Source organism: Arachis duranensis, chromosome 1 (assembly GCF_000817695.3).
Source record: "Arachis duranensis cultivar V14167 chromosome 1, aradu.V14167.gnm2.J7QH, whole genome shotgun sequence".
NCBI classification, from domain to species: Eukaryota; Viridiplantae; Streptophyta; class Magnoliopsida; order Fabales; family Fabaceae; genus Arachis; species Arachis duranensis.
Genome location: NC_029772.3, coordinates 76,808,756 through 76,809,427, shown reverse-complemented (window position 1 = coordinate 76,809,427; position 672 = coordinate 76,808,756).

Sequence of the window (672 nt, the reverse complement as noted above, 5' to 3'; positions counted from 1 at the left end):
AGGTACAGCAGAGCTCCACACCTTAATCTATGGTGTGTAGAAACTCCACCGTTGAAAATACATAAGAACAAGAGTGATCATTGGCTTCGGTCCGAGAGAGGGAACCAGAAGAACCAAGATGAAAATACAATGGTATAATGTCTTACTTATAGAAAACTAGTAGCCTATGGTGTACAGAGATGAGTAAATGACATAAAAATCCACTTCCGGGCCCACTTGGTGTGTGCTTGGGCTGAGCATTGAAGCATTTTCGTGTAGAGACTCTTCTTGGAGTTAAACGCCAGCTTTTATGCCAGTTTGGGCGTTTAACTCCCATTTTGGTGCCAGTTCTGGTGTTTAACGCTGGGATTTCTGAGGGTGACTTTGAGCGCCGGTTTGGGCCATTAAATCTTGGGCAAGGTATGGACTATCATATATTGCTGGAAAGCCCAGGATGTCTACTTTCCAACGCCGTTAAGAGCGCGCCAATGGGGCTTCTGTAGCTCCAGAAAATCCACTTCGAGTGCAGGGAGGTCAGAATCCAACAGCATCTGCAGTCCTTTTTAGTCTCTGAATCAGATTTTTGCTCAAGTCCCTCAATTTCAGCCAGAAAATACCTAAAATCACAGAAAAACACACAAACTCATAGTAAAGTCCAGAAAAGTGAATTTTAACTAAAAACTAATAAAAATA